The sequence below is a fragment of the Ambystoma mexicanum genome, chromosome 1p (genome assembly GCF_040938575.1).
Source record: "Ambystoma mexicanum isolate Mex_15411 chromosome 1p, UKY_AmexF1_1, whole genome shotgun sequence".
NCBI classification, from domain to species: domain Eukaryota; kingdom Metazoa; phylum Chordata; class Amphibia; order Caudata; family Ambystomatidae; genus Ambystoma; species Ambystoma mexicanum.
Window position 1 is genome coordinate 1,170,178,842 of NC_090921.1, and position 20,966 is coordinate 1,170,199,807.

Sequence of the window (20,966 nt, forward strand, 5' to 3'; positions counted from 1 at the left end):
AAGAAGTATTGGGACGAGGAAGAGCAGGGACCTACTAGGTAAATCATGTATGGAAACTGGGACGAAGAAGAGCACAGTTGGCGCAGTAGAGGATGAGAACCTCAATACTGCGCTGAGGATCCACAGAGCAATGCTGAGTGCCCCGCTGAACCAACATGAGCGGCCTAGACACCTTGATACTGAAAATCCAACCTGACGATAAAAAGAGAGGAAGTACTCCACAAGTTGACATACCCTCCCTGGGGGTGCCGCAAGCAAGGAGGATGTCCCGCTGGAAGAGAAGGTGAAACTGCTGACCAGGACGCGAGACAGCGAATCCAAGCGTCCCTTCCCGGTATGCGGTGTGAAGGGGAGAAGCCCAGGCGAGAGAGAATCCCAAACCACGCGGTTGAGAGAAGACGCAGAACCTGGCTCCAGTGAAGTGCTGCAGAGCCGCGGGAGGAAGCGCAAGAACCAGAGAAGCCGAAAGGAAGCTGCTGGAAGCCTCTGGGAAGACCAAGACTGACGAGAAAAACTGGTAGTTCCCCTGGAAGGTACGTGGGCTGCACGGGGTAAAAGAGAGAAAACAAGAAACCCCTTTAAACTTGTCTGGGACCCACAACCAATAATAAACTGCGTCCAGAGTCCTCTTCACAGTCATAGAAACTGGCAGGAGAATAAACCAGGTTTACAGCAGAGGGAGAGGCACAGAGGATGGGCCCAGGACCTGCACCCAATAACGTATGGCATAGTAAGTCCTCTTCAGAGTCAAATACCTGGCAGAAAATTAAATCAGGTGGGCTGAGAGACAAAAGCTAAGAAAGGCCCGGGGAAGAGAATAATTAATTCCCCCCGGCTTTATCAACATTGCAAGATGCCTGAGAGAATCCAAGAGAAGGGAGTCATTCTCTTGGCATTGTGAGAAGCATGAGACAGGTCAGGGGAAGAGAGTCCTTACCCCTGGTGTTGTGAGCATTGTGAGAAGCTTGAGAGAAGCCAAGAGAAGGGAGTCATTCTTGGCATTGTGAGAATCTTGTGAACAGTGCAAAAAGCCTGAGGGAAACCAAGAGAAGGGAGTCATTCTCTTGACATTGTGTAAAGCCCAAGAGAGATCAGATAAAGCCAGTTACAACTCCCTGGAATTATTATTATTATTATTTATTTGTTTTGGTTTATTCAAACCTTTACAAAGAGAAATATATACAAAAAACAACAGATTTCAATAAACACAGATATCACAATGTACAGAAAACAGATTTCATTAAAGAAAGAAAATGTCACAATACATTATTTATACATTTTAATTTAATTAAAATACAACATACAGAAATAACCTACTCCAATCCAAAATATATAACCACCTTGCAAGCTCATTGACCTTTTTAAACTATAACACATTCTGCATCATCCATTTAGGCACCAAAGGTTTATGTCAACATACAAATGTTTTTCAAAAATTTGTTGACTTTTATTTTCAAGGCGATAGAAGAACCATGAAGCATTTCACACCACAGTTTATTTCTATCCACCCCGGCTGTATTATAGACAAAATGTGCAAAGCTTTCCAATCTCTTCTCACGAAGATTTGGACATTCCAGTAGTAAATGTTTTAGGGATTCACCTACGTCTTTTGATTTACAGAACCGACAAACTTCTGTCCCACAGGAGCTCAACCCCTGAATAAAGAGAATCTCATTTGTGCTTAAAACGTTAAATCTGAATCGCATGTAATAGTTTCGAAATTCTCTTGAAGGATATTTTTTCAGATATGTTTCCGGGTAAGGACAGAATTTCCAATATGACACACTTACAGTGTATAGCTTCAAATGTAGCAGAACTATATTGTTCTCCAACCAATCAAATGCATTAACAACCTCCTTCACTTTGTGTGGAAACTTGATAAGTGTATTTACCGATAGACCCAAATCAAGAAGTTTCTTCTCACAGTCCTCTTTTAGATTAAGCATAAAATTTCCATTTGACGCATGTTTCAGATGAGCATAAATTGTGCCATTTTCAGCTACCAAACATTTTCTTAATAGAGCCAATTTTCTATTAAACATGATACTATTGAGTGATCGTAGACCAAGTTTGTATCTTATTAGCTCTAAAGGAATACAATTTGGAACATAGTATAGAACTTTTCGCCATATCATAGATTCCAGTTGGCGTAAAAAGGACCACATGTTTTTAGAGAAAAATTTGCACCCATAGGACAATCTTGGCAACACCTTAAGCCTATAAAACAAGATGCAAGGTTCGAGAGTAAATTTGCCATATGTTCTTTCAATGCCTTTTATTTGGTTGAGAGCTACTTTTGTTTTTTGCTTCAGTCTGGTCTTTATTACTTTACTGGAGTTACTGGAAAAAACATACCCCAACCAGATTAGGACAGATTGGCTTTTGATTTTAGCACCATTACAGGTCCAATACGAAAAAAATGGAGTTGGACTTTTGCAGCCCACGTGAAGGATTATGGTTTTGCTCGGGTTCATTTTCAGTTTTCTTTCTTCATAAACAAACCAAAATCATTTATAAGCTTTTGCAGGCCGATTTTTGTGCAGTCCATTAATAAAAAATCATCAGCATATGACACCCACCTAACAATTGAGCCTCCAATTTTGGGTCCAATTAGACCACTAGAATCCAAGGACCTGCCTGCATTAGACACATACAGATTAAAGAGTGTTGCAGCTAATCTGCAGCCCTGTTTAAACCCATTCTCAGTGGGAATAATATCAGACAGGTTTCCTTTGTTGTTTAGTCTGACTCTAATTGATGTTTCTGTATAAAGATGAATAATTATGTCTAACAGGTCTTTATCTATGCCTAACATTGACAAGGTTTTCCATAAAGTGGGCCTGTCAACGAGATCAAATGCGGAACTAAGGTCCATGGATGCAATATATAAATGCTTCATAGCTTTTTGTTTGACCGCACTCATTAACTCAACCATCAGCAGACCTCCAGCATCAGTACCAATCTGCCTATAGTCAAGGATACAACTCCCTGGAATTACAAACTATATTATAAAGGGCCAGGAGAAGGAAGGCATTCAGCCCGACATTAAGAAGTATTGAGACACCGCAGGGTGATGATGGTGAGAAAGTCATAGCCCTAACACTGTGGAGATATAAGACTTTCTTCTCTCCGTGCATTTTTGGAGGATTAATCCAAGAAAGCTTTGGAAGACTTTTGGTTTTGACATTTGTGAAGAACTTTATTTTTTTTCATCACGCGGGAATGAACATTGATCTAGTGTCTGGAAGAAGGGAGTCATTCTTCTGGAACAAGAAGAGCCCCACTTCTCCTTAGTTTAGTTCAAAGAGTAAGGGACAGAAACAGGTTTGGACACAGGAGGGTGTTCTACTTTGTTTTGGACGGACACCTTGACAGCATACCTAGTATTCAGTTGAGGCAGGGAAACCCCCTCTTTGCGTTAGGGCAAAACAGGGTTTTCTTTTCATTTCACCCTTAAATAAAAGTCTTTGCCAATCACAATGCCATCACTGTGTCCGAGTCCTACTTCTGCGCCCTTACACTTTCCTCACACCCACCAACCCGGAACAGGACAGGAAGAAGCCATACAAACCTCCTGCCCATCCACAGAATCAGAACAACATAAACAGCAGTAGTACAACCTTCCAGCATGCCCAGAGAACAATTTCAGCAGACAGCAGCAGTGGCAGCCTATCTCACTAGCCCATTAAAACTAAACAGGTAAACTGGTTGCTTGCTTCACAGCCTGAATTTGCAGTAACAGCTCATCATTCTGAGGAAGCTGTTGCATTCTCTACCACTCACAGCGCACCCACTCTGCTTATGCCTTGCCCCCCGCACCAACATATTAATTCATGCCAGATGTGCACATCAAACTCCTGAGGGCATTTAAGCTTTAATGTGGTGCTGTTTCAGTTATAATGTAGTCAGCATTGCCTTACTGTATAAACTAAGAGGAAAGTCCCCTTGATGGGCACGTGTGAAAGATCCTTGATCAGGCTCCCAACTGACATTAACAGTGGAGCCTGAGAAGAATGTGAGAGCTTGGGCATACTGGCCTGTGCTCCTGCGAGGAACGTAATAATTGTGACAAAGTCACATGTAAGCCCGAGCCGCTGGGGGTGAGGACGGAGGGAGGTGCAGAGCGAGAGACTGTGGGCAAGTGAACGTACTGCAATGCCAACTCCACATCCAGCATATGGGCGATCCACCTGAGCCTGTCATCCATCCCTAGACTGCGTTCCTGGCCCAAATACATACACTCAGAGAAATCAATCAGACCAAACAAGAAATAGCAGCAATGAATCTACCAGAATTTACATTTAAACATTATCAAATTCTGGATGATATACTATCCACATTGACGAAAGAACTCAAATTTAAGAAACAGAAAATAATCAATTAGAGGTGAAAAGGAACAGAAGAATGTTCACTTTCCAAAGTAAGCATGACTTGAGAGTTTAAAAAATAACTAATGCTCACAACACAGAAATATAACCCACCATTCCTCCCATCAGCTCCTTGCCCGTCTTCAGAAAAAAAATCAACCAGCGGCACAGAACAAGACAGACGTCATCACAAAACTCATCAGTTCAAAAAGACACACTCCAGGAACCAGACCATCTTTTTTTAGAGGAATTAAGAAGGTACATGCAAAGCACCATATTAACCAATATAGCAACATGATAGCCCAAATTAGTGAACAAATTAACTCAAGGTCCAAATATATTATCTAGGTATCAAAACAAAAAAGAGGAGAGCAAAAAAGGACGCTGTGACGTCACGCTACAACACAGTGTTTTGACGTCACTAAAGTCAATCTGCAACGTAGAGTATTGCAGATGGAGAATCGAGTACAATGCTGTTCAAGACAATCCATAAACCAAATAAAACACTAAGGGAATATAAATAATTTCCCGTTCACATTCATACAAAATCATCAAAAGGCCTGATGGGGCTCAAGATTCCAGATTCCCATCTTTCATTAAGATGTAATGAGGTATGACATTGCAAAGCTGTTGACATACCGTGAGGACATCATTGCGCTGGTGCTTAGCGTGATGAGGTCACCAACGTATGCATAAATAAGAGCCATTTTGAAACCCGCCTGGACTATTGTATCAATTTTAGAAGCAAGGTAAGTAACTCTTTATTCATCATCAATTTTCTTAGATTTTGAATTAAAAGCACTTATTGTGCACATTAGTCAATTTCTGTATCCATATTAGGAGCGTCAAAACTATAATTACTTATAAACAGGAAACCTCAATCACACTAGATGAAACAGAGTGTTCTGCAATGTTGTGTTCCATATAGATAACTCACAATAAGGAAATGAGGATAAGCCTCGTCAGATACGGAGAGAGGCTAGTCTCAAGATAGGATATTGACCACAAATGTTTAGATATTTTAAATATGTGCCATACAAAATAATGTCAATGACTTAAGCTAATTAGAATATTGTTTAATTTTAATTTACCAGTACTTCAAAATCGTCCTGAGGAGCCACATTAAGTGGTGCAGCACGTGACTGTGTAGAGGTACTAAACAACAAAATATGCCAAAACACAGCTAATTTTGTGATAACAATGAGAGCAATAGGGGCGTGGCTTGGTGGCCATGCGATAAGGAGCAGCAACTCAGAGCTCCCGAGAAGATCCGGCACAATGATCTGAGAAGCTGGCTTAAAATGAGTCGGTAACTAACAGAAACACTGAGATAAGGTGCCTGAAGGTGTGGAGACCAACTGGGGAGAACCTGAGAAGAAAACAGAGCGAGCAGCAGCCAGGAGACAGACCAAAAGAAATGCAGCGGCACTCCACAAAATGGCAGGCATGACTCGGCCTCACTGAAGTGGTGCCTGGGGCCGGAGTTACAGGATATGTACGAGGTGAGGGACGGCACGCAGCTGTGAGGAGAGGGGCACGAAAAGCAGGAGCGGACCCCCTGCCTGCAGGATAGAGATCCCGCAACACTCAGCAGAGGCCGGGGCTGCACCAGACCGCCACATGGAGAGAGCGGAGGCTGAGGAGATCCGGGGAGCAAGTTGACCAGGTGAGCGGACAAGAGCCCTGCAACAAGGGCACACTGAGTGGGCAAAACACCAAAGGTGGAGCCGAGGTACAAAGAGAACAAAGCAGTAGGAGCTGGGATTGGCGCGCAGGGCACCCAGCCCTGAGACCCTGGTAACGTATGTGAGTTGGTCACACCCCAGGGGTTCGGCCCCAATCAGAGTGAAGTCACGCCTAAATCAAGCGACAAAGTGCCCGTAGGAATCCAGGACTCAGAACTGCTGGATCGAGCCGAGAACCCATGCAGCTCCCCAACAACTCCCCCGGAGCGCGGCCACTGTAATATACGGGCTCAAGCCAGCGGTGGCACTTACAGCGAGGGTTCCCGCCAGAACAACAGAAGAGACAGGGGACCCAAACCAGGACAGAGCACCCCGCCGGAGTCGATTCAGGGCGTAACAAGAAAGAGGTATTTACAATATCCTGAGGGAAGAGGGAGAGTTCAGACAAGCTTGTGGAAGGGCCCGCAAGGTTGAATCCTACGTGAAAGAGACTCTACAGACGCCAGGGGCAGCAGCAGGAAATGCAAGATGAGTGCTGAATTGCTGAACTGTACGGGAATAACACCCCAGACGTGGGAGAGCAAGAAGCATCAAGCCAGGAACCCACGCGGCCCGCCAGTAGCTCCCACAGGCACCCAATTGCATTAACCAGCAGGCCCAAGCCAGCGACAGTACTCAGAACGGGGCACCGTGACACGAGAACAGAGGCGAGGCGAGGGGGCAGAGGAGGGAGGCCCACGAGAACTAGGCTGGTGCATCGAGTAGAAGATAACAGACGCAGCAGACGGATAAGCACGCACACAGCGCACCACAGGGGGGACCCTCTGGCAACCCACTAAATAAGATACTTAGAGAACGAACAAATCCCAGATAAGTGAAGGGGGGCCTCAGTAAACTTGAGGGAGGGCCTGAGAGGCGAACGCCAGCAAGAACGGAATGTCTGACGGCAAGGGCATCAACAACAAAGAAGAAGCAAGTGAGACAGCGAGGGTTACGAACGAGAAGGTCTGAACAACCACCACCACCCGTCTCACAGCAGTTGACCCACACTGGTGGGTAGGGAGGTATGACCTGCATATGAACAACACCCTAGATGTGGGAGGGCACAGTCCATCGATCCAGGGGAGAGACGTCTGGGCCTGCCAAAGGAGGTGAGGTGAACCGTGGGCAACATCAGACTATACTGCCCAGCCATGCCACAGGCAGGCGAGAACCCACGCACGGGGCGGGAGCTGGGGGTACCGTGACAGAAGCCCGATGGGGCAACAGAGGGGCAGACTACCCCTAGACATTGCTTACATGAGACAGCATACCAATCCCTAGCATTGGCCAGGTCAGAGGGAGAAGACCTCAGACAAAGCGGAGGAGAAGGAGGCCGCTTGAATAGGAGGCAACCACAACGGGAGACATGCCCGGACTGCTGGGGGAGGAGAGGGGCAAACCGCCGAACCGCTGCAGTCCCCTCAGCAATATATAGCTGCTGGCAGCCACGACCCACACCAGAAGCAGGGGCAAAAAAGGCCAACGCTGACAGAGGGGCGAAACACTCGATGCGGGGCCGGCATAAGACTGCTCTCAGCACCGCCAGGCAACGCAAGGAGGAGAAGGAAGCAACACAGAAGGGGGACCCCCAGACACTGTGGCACACCATCATTATCCAGAGCAGCTACCATTAGAGGCAGCAAACGGACCGCCCAAACAGTCAGACGAACACATATCAGTCAGGCTAATAGCACGCCTCAGACGTGGGAGAGCAGAATCCAGTGGAAAATAAAAGCGGCACCGCAGGCTAAAGTAGCATTCCTACCCGGGCAGGACCGGGGCTGCACCGCAACAACTCGCAAAACCTGCAGGGCTACACAGCCCCCAACAGACCAACAGTGGGTGCAAACTAATGCCCATGGCGTAGGGGTGAGGGAGAGGTGAGTGCTACCCAGAAAACAAGCAGAAGAACGGACCACCACTGGTCGATGCTGACACCCGGGACACTTTGGGAATCCCCAGCAATGGCCGGGTGAAGAAAGGCGGACACAGCGAACAGGGGGAGGAGGCGGTCAAGAAACCAACCAGTAACAACAGCGACAGCCGAGAGTGGAGGAAGGTGGGGCCCGACACAAACGCACATGAACCACCGGCGCAGGCATGCCGGAGAAACAGAAAGGTGGAAAAGGAAAGCAAAACAGCATGGAGGCGTTCGCTCGGAAGAACGATGCGCCCCAGCCTGAGACACCAGTGGCCAGCATGAGCACATCCAACCCCAAACAGCCGGAGAGGGGGCAGGAGGAGGGCCCCATACTCGGAGCCATAGCGGTGCCAAAAACATCATTGGAGTACAAAATGGATTGCAGTGATCGTAGATGTGGGGCTCCTGTGACAAGATGTACAGACCCTGGCCGAGAGGGTGCACATGGCGGAACAGCAGGTGCAAAGCAACACAGCGAACATCACGACCACCCAATCCCAATTGGCGGAGGCGCTATATTGCATACGCACCCTGGAACATAGGGCAGAAGAGAGAGCCCAACGCAACAACGTACGCATAGTGGGGCTGCTAGAAGGGGTAGAAGGCAGAGATCCCACGAGCTACATAGAGAGTCTACTGCTCCAAGAAATAGGGGCAGGGAACCTATCCCAAGGCTTTGTGGTGGAGAGGGCACACAGAGCTCTGATCAGGAAGCCCCGCCCCAAGACCCATGATTGCAAAGAATATGAACTTCAAAGATCGGGAAAAGATCTTGGCATTCTCAAGGGGGTGGGAGGTGATAACGAGGAACACTGCCAGAATAACTATCTATCCGGACTACACAGCACTGGAGCAAAAGCAAGGGCACAATTTTGGCCGACCAAGGAGCGCCTCAGGGCCACCAATGTGTGATTCATGCTGCTGTACCCTGCCAAATTGAAGGTGCTACATAATGGCAGGTCACTCATCTTTGAAACCACGGACGACGTCCACGAGTGGATGGATCAGCAGGGGATCCCACAACTTAGAGCCGGGAATGAGCAGAACAACAGGAATGCACCCCAATGAGGTACAGAGTGCGACGAAGGATGATCCACATGAAAGAGTCATGAACCAGCAGATTGATAAACGGGAGCCCGCAAACTCTGAGGGGTGCCCACCAGATGCCACGAATGGAACCCCACGGAGTGACCAAACTCAAGATGCCAGTTTTAAGGTATCACGCTGTAACAAGCACACCTTCGGGAAGGAGGGTGCTGCAAGGAAAGCTGAGGAGACCGAGCAGGGGGGAGGGTGGCTGGGCGTTTCTTAATAGTTATAGTTAGTGTGTGGTTAGGTTGGCTGGGAGAAGGAACGAGTAGAGGAGGAAGCACCAAGCAACAAGGACAAGGACGAGGCGCAAGTGGCGAACTAACAGGGACACACCCGAATAAGGGAAGTCAGGAAGTATATCAAGGCAGAGGACCCGCACAGAATCCGTGCAGGCGAGAGTCAACATGGAGGGGAAGGGTCAGGACCACCCCAGAAGGAGGAGAACGGCAAAGGATGGAACGGGAGGGCCTGTCGCCAGACACAAGACAGTACATGGGCCTATGGGAACAGGCAGGCCGCAGGACATAGTAAGCAAATGGGCCGGGAAAAAGCCATTTTAGCTACCTGGAACGTCAGGGGACTAAATGCCTATGTTAAGAGGCTAAGGGTGTATGCCTGGCTGAATAGGGCGAAGGTTCAAATCGCAATGCTGCAAGAAACGCATCTGACAGCTCAGAAGCAATCCAAGATAGCCAACAAATGGGGAGGACAAATGTACAGCTCAACGTACTCGAACTCCGGCAGGGGAGTGCTGATGTGGACTGCCCCAGGAGTACCCTGCCAGCTCATAAAACAAGAGAGAGACGCAGAGGGCAGAATGGTGATAGTACACGGAATGTTGGGGAACAAAGAGGTGTGCCTAATAAATACGTACGCCCCAAACCACGACGCAGCAGAGTTCTTCAGGACAATTACACCTCGGCTGGCTCCGTACAGGGAGGCATCATTTATCTGGGCAGGAGACTTTAACTGCACATTGAACCCGCTGTTGGATAGATCTGACACTAAGCAAAGAAAGCCGGCGCTGCCGGCCAGGGCCCTGCATAAGATTCTGGACCAGCTGGAACTGGAAGACGTCTGGAGGAAGGTACACGCAGACACCAGGGGATACACATAGTACAGCCATCTGCACGGAACACATACAAAAATAGACTATTTACATACGGGCAGGGAGGCTCTGGGGGAATTCACAGGGATACACATCAAAGCAGGAACGCTATCTGACCACACCCCGCTGGTAGCAACATGGGCATACACATACAGGGGGGCCCCCATATCCACATGGCGACTAAGGACAGAGGCATTAATGGACAGGGATTTCCAAGAGCATATCCAAGACACGATATTAATACTCTCTAGAATTGACTATTGTAATGCCCTTTATAGTGGTGCTAATCAAATTACCATCCGGGGGCTTCAAACATTACAAAATAACGCCTTGAGAGTAGCACTTGGCATAAACAAAAGAACTCATATTTCCTCCTTTAGATGCCAACATAAATGGCTGACTACAGGCAATACAATACAGCTAAAGACGCTATCACTGACCCACAAAGCTCTAAATAACGCTGTCCCTAGTTACCTTATAGATAAACCTCACAGAAGAATCTGTCTCAGACCAACTAGAGCTGGCAATGCTAACTGCCTGGCTATACCAAGATACAGGCTTACTACAATTGGTGGTAACAGCTTCCCAGTGAAGGCTGCTAAATTATGGAACCTACTGCCCCATGACCAGAGAGCTGACCAACCCTACCTACACTTCAGAAAAAAGGCTATTAAACACTGTATCTCTACTGACCTGTAATTTCCCACCCTTTAGGCTGTCTCCGCAGCGGGATCAACCTATTCCTACTCATCCAATATTCTCATCTAACTCAGCCTCACTGCTCGCAAGTTCATGCGTAATCCAATCTATTTTTGAGACTCAGTGTAACATGCTGCTATACTGCCGTACTCAGTGTAACACGTTGTAACCTGTATATTTGTACATTGTATATTGTTGTAACTACATATGCCTTATGTTGTATATTTTGTATATTGTGTAACCATGTAAGCCTTGCATTTTCTTATTTCTGCGCCCTGTTACCTATGGGTCTGGTGCGCATAAAAAGTGAATAAACAAACAAACAAACGATAGACAACTATTTCGACCACAATGTGGGGAGTGTGGACAGCACGGGTATGGTCTTGGAAGCCTTCAAAGTGGTGGTAAGGGGAGCGGCGATAGGGAAGGCAGGAGGACTCAGGGGAAGCATTTCAGCAGAGCTGGGGGAAACAGAAAGGGAGATAGAACACGTAGAGACACAGGCGGGCATGACCGGGGAATAACCCGGCGGAACTCACTACTCTGAGGTTGCAGTGCATTGCCATTTGGGAGAAATTGGGGAGACTGGACTATGGGAAGTATATACAGAGGCTACACGCTGAAGGGGACAAGCCCAGCAGGCTTTTAGCCTGGCTAACCAGGCAGGAGAGCAGACAGGACCCAATAAATGCAATTAAAGATGAGAAGGGGGTGGAAGTGAGGACCAAGGAAGGTATTAATAAGGTATTTTCACGATTTTATGAAGGGTTGTACTCCCGGAACCAGGAGGCTGGGGACATAGATGATGCCCTGGCGGAGATTAATCTTCCCAAGCTAACGGAGGAGCGAGCACAGACACTGGAAGCACCCCTCACAGTAGAGGAACTGACGGCTGTAATAGCCGATCTCCCAACAGGCAAGTCCCCGGGACCAGACGGGTTACCTGGGGAATTTTACAAGGAATACAAAGACACCCTGGCAACATGATTGCTAGAGATGTACGAGGAGGCATATGAGAGAAGACAGCTACTGAAGAGCATGTCAGAATCAGTCATAATACCTATATTAAAAACAGGAAAACTGCCTCAGGAGTGCGGCTCCTACAGACTGATCTCCCTGATAAATCAGGACTCTAAAATCGTGACAGCAACCTTAGCCAGTCGACTTAAACGAGTCATACCTACGTTGGTGCACCCAGATCAAACAGGCTATGTACCCGGGAGGAACACTACGTGGAATCTGCATAGACTCCACCATGTAGTAGATAGTACAAATCAGAGACAGGGTGAACGCGCAGGGGCGTCACTGGTTACTGTAAAAGCCTTTGATTCCATAAATTGGAACTGGCTGCTGTGCGCGCTCGCCCCCTTTGGGATAGGAGAGGGATTCCTTCGCTGGATAAAGGTCCTATATAGGGATCCCAGGGCGAGGGTGAAGACGGGCAAACACATCTCGGAGGGTTGGAAAATTTGCAGGGGCACAAAGCAGGGATTTCCACTTTCCCTGATGCTATGTATACTGGCCCTGGAATCAGTCCCGGCATTCCTCAGGGGGGGGGGGGGGTACAAGGAAGTTGGAATAGAAATAGACGGGGTTGTACACCAAATTTTGATATACGGCAGTAACATGCTCCTCTATGTCGAGAACCTTTGGGTACATTTACCGGACCTGCTAGAAGCCATGGGCGCATTCGCTAGACTGTCGGGAATCACTATTAATAAAGGGAAGTCCTTTCTATTCCCCCTGGCGGATATGAGACGAGCTACCCCTGACCAGCTGCCCAACCTAGGCCTCACATGGACGCCAGACACCGTCTGCTATTTAGGGGTGGACATACATCACGACACCACAGAGACACATAAGGCTAACACGCAGGTGGCCCTAGACAAAAGTGGGAAAGTAATGAAGTTCTGCAAGACACTCCCACTAGGCATGATAGGGAGAGCAGCCCTGCTGAAAATGACGGTACTGCCCCGCCTGCTATACTACTTCACTAACATTCCATGCAACATACCTGTGTACTTTTTCAAACAACTGAGTACAATGTCAAGGGAATTCCTCTGGGGCGGCGGGGGGGGGGAACAGAACAGCCCTAAACACATTTCAAAGGGATTATGAATCGGGAGGGATCAGGCCGCCGGGTTTTGAACGTTATCATCTAGTGGGACAACTCCAATTTGTGGTAAGGTGGCTGGGAGACAACACATCCACAGACTCACTGCTTTTTCAGTCGGCAATACGACAATAGTACCTGAGGGAGCTCTTATGGACAGACGAATCCTTGACCAAACCACTTCCCAATACGGTCCAATTGGGCCTGACCCATGGAGGAGGGCATGGAAAACTTAAGGGACACGAGACCCCTGCTCCAGGCAAATTCACCTCGTAGGATTACTCGGTGCCCGCACAGAGACTCTAGCAACATATCGAATACAGTGGGAAGATAAGGGAGTGGGCCATATCAGGGACTTATGTAGAGATGGACCTTGGGTGGACTTCCAGACCCTGATGGAAGAGCAGAACATACATGGAGGCCAATTTATACTGTACAACAGCATGGTCCGAATGATCAGGAAGAGGTGGAGGACCTTACCCGAGGGGGAAGACAATGAGGGGGCGCTGGACGCGTGGTATGACGTGAATCGGAAGGGGGACATACAGTATGCAGACTCTATGAACAGCTCCGGGGCAGCAACAACGCAAGAGAGCTGCAAGCGCGAGCCAGATGGGAGGAGGAACTCCAGAAAACCTTCCCAGATGAGGAATGGCGCAGGGCCCTCTGGTATGCAAAGAAATTCTCCAGGAACGTGAGATTCAGGCAAATGCAGCTCTATTTCATACACAGAGCATACCTCACGCCCAAGAAAATGTCTACCATGGGAAGCAAGCAAACCTGAAGCTGCCTGCGATGCGCGGCGGAGAAAGCGGATATGCTGCACATGTTCTGGGCCTGCCCGGTGATAGCAAAATTCTGGGACACTGTCAGAGATAGGGCGGCGGAAGGAGGAATCCAAATGCAGGCATGGTCGCTGGAGTCCTATTTACTAGGCTTGTTCCCAATGGACGGCAAACAGAGGACCCACATAGCAAAAATGAAAGACTTAATGTGCATTCTGGCTAAGCACGGGATAGCAATGGCATGGAACTCAAGCATGGGGCTGTCAATAGAAATGTGGTGGGCAGATCTGAACAAATTGACGATAGCCGAATTGTCAGTGTGGACCAGAGCACTGCAAAGGGGAGAGGGTGAAAGTGGGGCCAAGATACTTGCATGGAACTCGCTTATACAAGAACTGTTTGGAAGCAAAGAAGGGAATAGGACAAACGATCCCAGTGGGCTGGAGGAAGGCTGACAAGCCGGCAGCAATGCGGGGGGAGGACCCTCAGTGAGGAAGGAAGCAAGCGGTGGAGGAGCAATACGGACAAGGCTAGACCCTGGGGACATACACAAAAGGTGATTGTGAACATTGAGGACAGAGACGGAAGATGCCAAACCAGCGCACCAAGAAGATGGATAGCGAAGTGCGGAATCCAACATAAAGTGGCAGTTGATGTGTGATGTTTGTTGTTGTTGGTGGTTGTTATGTGTTGAAAAAAAAATAAAAACAATGAAATACTGATGCATTAAATGAGATATAAAACAACAAAAGACTCCAACAAAACATATTTTTGTGAAAACAATGAGAGGAACACGCATATAAAAGAAAGAAAAAGGACAAGACATCAAGAATTTAAGGACCACTTTTTCATAGTACAATACCAAGTGTCCTTTGTAATGCAATTTGATTAATTGACCCAAGAATAATTGAAAAATAAAAATAAGTCGATCAGGTGCTAAGTCTCCCAAATACTGAGTTTTTCCTCTTCACACCCAGAGATGGTCAGTCCAGAAAAACTCTGAAAACTATAGGAGACAAGAGTAGTCGTGAAGCCAAACCGCAAACTCAACATAGCTCACAAAGGTGCGAATAAACAAAAGGACACATAAATTGAGCATGGGGAAGCTGTGGCTGAGCAAGGAGCATGCCATAATAGGTCACTTGATTCCAAGATAGCGCCTCCCCTATTTATGGTCCTGCCCCTGGGTCTGCTATCAGCAATGAAAACAGTACTTGGCACACATGTTCAAAAGGAGGTCCCAACCACTGGAAACAAAATACTGCAACTACCCAAAAGGCCCTTGTGTCCTGGGGATGGGACTGAACCAGAGCACAGGAATTTGACACAAGGTGTTACAAAGAAGAGCGGGTTTCGCAAAAAGGAATAACGCCAGAAGTATCTAAAAAAACATGAAATCAGAATGTCTCATCTCCCTTTGGTTTTCTCGGTGCAGTGCCTATTCACAGTCTGATTGTTGTGGTCTTTCTTGGAGATCTTGGTGGATAGCTTAACTATGGTGGGGACCTCTCCTCCCAGCCCTTCCAGTGCAGAATCGGGCTCCCCTCTGTGGGTCCCTGCCAATAGGTTTGATTGCAACAGGCGAAAGCAGAGAGTCATAGACGCATTGGAAGCCACCACTGAGATTCCACTGGCTTTCCCACCTCCTCCCGTCTCCTGGGTCCTGGTTCTCTGACTTGCCAACAGTCTCTCTCTACATACTCGTACTGTATAGCATGGCCGAGACCCTCAATTAGTCACCTCAATTATTAGCAAAGAACACTTGGGTCCATCAACGACTCCCAGCCACAAGAACGAGAGAATCAGCCACAGGGCAAAGATTGCTGTCTTTTATTAGCAAAAACTAAATGACAGGGATCACAACCAGGAAAACAAATATTCTCCAGAGCTCTTGTCTTCTAAGCATGTGTCACCTGGTTTTATGCCTGTGTGACATCACAAATTCAGGTTCCAACTCAAAAACAACTATCAGCTGATTACATTGGTCAGTTTGAGCAGGTTACATATAGGGAACCTACAGGTTAGTCCTATGATTGGATGACCATATGTAGGAGCCCCTCCTAAGACCACCCTACTAGTATCAATCTACAATGTTGCAGGGAGACCATGGCCCTTGCAACAAATGTTCCCTCTGTTAAAGTCGAATCCGGATTAATCAGAGTGTGTCCTCCCATTCCTGGGACTCTGGACAGTTACCAGATGAGTGTACCTTTTCAAGGCAATGGGAATGAACATGGAGGTGTGAAGTGTTCCTAATGTTGCCATTCTCTGATCACCTAAGCCTGTGAGAGTGCATTCAGTTGAACACCCAGATGCAACACTTGTAGCTTCGTCTCCCTTGGTTCGATGGGAACTGCTCTCTTCGTCTACCTTGGTTAAATGGGCATTGTCCTGTTCAGCTAGGTCACGTGCTGAGACCAAGAAATGAAGCCCTCTTGCATGTAATTATGAGGATTTTGGCCTGACTTTCTGCAGGTGGCGTATTGTCTTGGTAATTGGGACTTGTCTGTCTTCACTTGTCCTTGACTGAGTGCCTCGTATCTGCTCACAGCAATCGTGTCAGCCTTTCCATGTGCTTATATTCTGTCTCTCCTTTGGCATGCCTTGCAGTGACTTATAGCTTCTATATCATTCCTTATAGCTTCTCATGTTAATAGCAGTCAAGCATGTGCAAGCTAAATATATGAACTCTTTGCATCTTGCGGTTTCAGCTTCAGCAAAAGATATGAACACAACAATATGTACATGTATCTGTCCTCTTAACTACATGGGTCATAAGCATGTGCTTCGTGCCTACATGCAATAAACTAGTGCATGTTTGTGTAACTTCATGAATAGAGAAATGTGTACTTCATGTATAATGTGGCTATGTCATGATGTCAGTGATGACGTCACTAGTTTCTGGCTTTGCAGTCAATCGACTTGCCCGATCTATGTAATTTCCATATCATCATTGGGTATGGTCTGAATGGTAATCTGAGTGAATAGTGTTTCTCACAACTGTGATACATCAAAGTTTGTGGTGATGGGCCTAGAAGTGAGGAACATGTAATTTCTCTGCCTTCACGCTGAGGATCGTGTGGGGGGCATGAGAGTTAGATTTGGCCCCCATCTACAATCCCCCCTCTGGTCGACCTGTCGACCACACAATCCATACCATTCTCCTGGTTCATAGGTCGCTTTGTAAGCTAGACCCCATCGAGGTTGCACCAGAGCCACTTTCCCCAATAGTCACAGGTATTGTAAGGATACTGAAACATCTTCCTGTCGGGAGCAGGGGACACTGTCAGTTGTGTTTTTAGTGTATTTTGTGTGTTTGTGTCTTCATCATGTTCTTCAGTCTGAACCTCTGTAAGCAGTTTCATCCCTAAAGCGTTCTCAGTTGTCTTTCTGCGCTGCCTAATTGTTATCTTGATGGCACAAACGTTCAGTAACATTAATATTAAAGCTGCGAGCCGAGGTGAGAGCAGTCTGCAGTAGTCCTGTAGTCCGACCACATCGTTGTGCCAGGAAGTGGTTAATTAGCCCAGTACACCGCGGAGCGGTGAGCGGAGCTGCGAGCCGAGGTGAGAGCAGTCTGCAGCAGTCCTGTAGTCCGACCACATCGTTGTGCCAGGACGTGGTTTATTAGCCCAGTACACCGCAGAGCGGTGAGCGGAGCTGCGAGCCGAGGTGAGAGCAGTCTGCAGCAGTCCGCTGCAGAGGCGGAGTAAAAGCGCGATGGAGCCTGAAGTGCGCCCTCCCACACCCCCAGTAGGAAAGGCCAAGATGACCTACCAGGAGTCGGAGGAACGCGGAGAATCAACGTCTAAACCAACACAGAAAATGAGAGCACCGGAGGCCGCGGATGCGGGGGCTGTGGCCAAGAGAGCGGAAAAAGTAAGAACCCCCAAAGGTAAGCTTATAATGAAAACGCATCAGAGGCAAGCACAAACAAGCTTACCAGCGGTCTCAATGCCGGCGAGCGCAAACGCGCCTGAAACTGTGAGTCCGAGTCCTCCCGTCAGATCCCCCCCTGCCCCCGCCGACGCAGCACCCGCAGAGTGCGGAGTGCGAGGAAACCAGCCGGTGGAGACAGTTACGGAGACGGAGATGGAAGAAATAGAGAGCCCCTGCTACGCCGGGCTGGGCGCATAGAGAAAAAGAACATACCTGACCCAGTTGTCGTCCCAATCATCCGCGACGCAGCGGGGGCCCTAGCAACCGTCCTAGAGACGAGTGGTGGTGGCGTCAGGGTTGTCGGAGGACGACCGGCGTCACCACCTTTACAGGGCTCCGGCTGTGGGGCGGGCGGTGAAGGGCGGAGTGAGGAGGTGGATGACGCCTGGAAGAGCCGGAGTTTGGAGGTGCCAGTGGGTAACCTGATCCACAACAACGTCGATGTAGCAGCCAGCGGGTGGACTCCCTTTACATGTAACACCCCCAGTGAGATATGCTTCAACTCCCCCGGCAGCCTAGCCCCAGTGGATGCAAATGTGCAGATCCAAAATAACGTGGAGAAAGGATCAAAAAAGACATCGCTTTCCCCTGTGGGAACAGCAAAAAATATGGACTGCCCTAAGAAAACGTTGAACATCAAGGCAATGATCCACTCAGACCATAAGAGCAAAGACACAGACCAGAGAAACACAACAGTTGTGTATAAAAATCAGGTAAAGGAACACAAGGAACCAGTTGAAATCAGTTCCGGTGAATCGTCCTCAGATAGAGATAGTGACAGAGTCTTTGAAGAAGAGAACAAACGAGGGGACGCACACAGAGTAAGCGACCAGGAGGACTCAACCAAGGAAACAGAGGACGAAAGTGCAAAAACCGGTGTAAATCAACAAAAAAACGAAAAAACTCAAATCTAAAAGAAACCAAACACCTCGGAAGGCACCCTCAACTCAAGAAAAAAAAGGGGTACAAAAGACCTGACCACAAAAAGTAGAGAAGAAGGAAAGTGGTCTAAGAGAAAAATACCATCAAAACTTCCGGGACCGCTACTATCCTGCCCCCTAAAAACATTCTTTACCCAACAGTACAAACGCAAACTAACAGTGGACTCAGAGGTATCAGATGCAGAGATGCTCGAAATAGCGAAAGAAATCATGCCAGGATCAAAACTAAGAAAAACAGACGATACCCAATCCAAAATCGCCACACAGATGGGGAAAAAACCAAACGGTGTAGCCTGCACAGAAAACAGCAATGAAAGAGAAACCAAAGCCCAGTCCAAGAGCGGGGAAGAGGATCAGCCTCGGGAAAGACAAATGGAAACCTCCAATCCCAAGATCCCGTCAGATACTGAAAATTCAAACTCAGAGCCCAAAAAGAAGCAAAAAACCCCAATGACAAACAATGACGAAAGGACAAAGACAACCGTAGAAGATCATATAGCAAGCCTGTCCTCGGAGGAAACCCAAAGACCCGTGGACCTAACAGATGACAGTGAACAACGGCCTGTATGGACGAAGCCGCACTTGGTCACGGAACTACAAACAGCGGCCTTACCATCCACAAGGAACTGGGCACTCCAACTGACATCTCGGAAGCTACAGGCAGGTAGAACGTCAACAAGTCAGGACCCGACTTCACAAACAGAACACCGGGGCCCATACAGTATAGGTATGTCAAAAAGATCTGAGAAAACCCAAATCTCACCTAAAAATCGCCGGCTAAGCGATATTGCCGCGGCCATTCACAAAGACACCTCAAACCAGAAACCGGACATGATAGCAACCATGTCGGCAATGTCAATTGTACTAGCGCCTTTCTGCAAACTATATGAAGCACTAAAAAATGAAATACAGGACAATACAGCAATCCTCGGAAATATGAGCGCAAAAATGGCCCATGTAGAAAGCTATATAACGGCCATAGAAACACAGAAAAATATCCAGGAAATAAACTGGGAAAGAAAAATCGAGGCGCTTGAGCGAAAAATTGAACGTCTAGAACAACAAACTAGAAACCCTACACCACCTCAGGGTTCAAACCTGGGAAAGCCTCTAGAACTCCAAACACAGAAGCTGCACAGTGGAACAACGGGCCCGGAAGCCCGAATCCAGAAAGTGCTCAGTGGGATAAAAGGCCCGGAAGCCAGAACAGAAAAGATCCAGACAAACCTCTGTATAAACAAAAAAAAAGAAATAAGAGAGAGCATATCCGGCAAACCCCCTGGAGTCACTAAACTACTACCAGGACAATTGGTCATAACTCTAAAAAAAGGAGAGGGGAAAACAGATGAGATCGTAACCCTGGATGATCCCTGCTCCCCGAAGAACATCACCCAAAGATCTCCACGAACAGTGGAAGAATTTATGACAGACTCGCCGCTAATGAATGTATCACAGCACCGGGAATCTACTGACAACAATCTACGGATAACAGAAAACAAGACGTAACTTCCAACGTAACAGCCAAAAAAACAAGGGAAGTAGAAATCATTAGTGAAGAAAAAGGAGCCTCGTGTGAGGAAAAGGCCAAATGGGAAGAATCGAAACAAAAGGACAAATCCGGAAAGAAGGGCGACGCAATCACAACCACCGGCACGTATTTGAAAGCAAACATACCATCAAGACGGAAAGAGAGTGCGAGAGATAGAAGTAATCTGAGTCTCCAATCTCCCGTGGGAGAAAAGAGGAAAAAGGAAACGACAAACAAGAGCTACACCCGCTTATTTAAACTCGAACAACAAGTTATCACAAAGGAGTACTTAATCTTAAACCGACCAACCATCCTTCAGATCATGAAAAAATCAAAAACCCTTAGGGACGTGAGGTCAAGAGACATCGAGTTGGTAGAGCCTTATCACAAGGGCTGGACGGCGAAAGCCTATTTACATGTAAAGGCTGATAGCATCATCCACATGGACAAAGCAGTTTTTGAGGAAATGGCAGCAATGGGACTCCAGCTGACTGAAATGACAAAGACCAAACGAGAGGAGCAAGATTGGAAAATAACAAAACTCAAAAATTACAAAGCGCACTATCACTCAAAAACAGAAGATCTATACGCGCACAACCGATGGAACAAGACGAAGGACAAAGAAAATGCACATGAAGAAATCAAACAATACTGTAGAGACAACTCACGAGACCAGAGAGGGTCCTTGAACCACGCAGACCCAAACTCGTGCAAAAGAAGTAACGTGGACGACAATCGTCATCAAC

General features: G+C 47.5%; 1 protein-coding gene across 2 annotated transcripts in view; it reads right to left on the reverse strand.

Annotated features, from left to right (window-relative positions):
- LIN37 (lin-37 DREAM MuvB core complex component) overlaps positions 1–20,966 on the reverse strand; it is a 470,461-nt gene that overhangs the window by 321,124 nt on the left and 128,371 nt on the right. The window lies entirely within an intron of this gene.